The following is a 239-nucleotide window of genomic DNA, read 5'->3' as shown; positions in this document are numbered from 1 at the left end:
ACCGGAGATTCCACCCCCGGGAATTCTTCCCGATGGGGTTCCCCCCACAGGGGGGGATGTTCTGTCGGTGTGGATCCGTGACAATACCCCGTTCCGGAGTCCCAATCGGGACTATTCCCAACGGGGAATTCAACTCGAGGGGGAACCAATGAATTACTTGTAGAAGCTACTGCTGGAGACTACTAAATATCAGGCTTACTATACGAAAGAGTCAGGTCATATATCATTCCGTTTTGGCG

Source organism: Dipteris shenzhenensis, unplaced genomic scaffold (genome assembly GCF_047967505.1).
Source record: "Dipteris shenzhenensis isolate YYH24624 ecotype China unplaced genomic scaffold, Dip_SZ_1.0 scaf0505, whole genome shotgun sequence".
Taxonomy (NCBI): Eukaryota; Viridiplantae; Streptophyta; class Polypodiopsida; order Gleicheniales; family Dipteridaceae; genus Dipteris; species Dipteris shenzhenensis.
Note: the sequence above shows the minus strand (reverse complement) of the source record.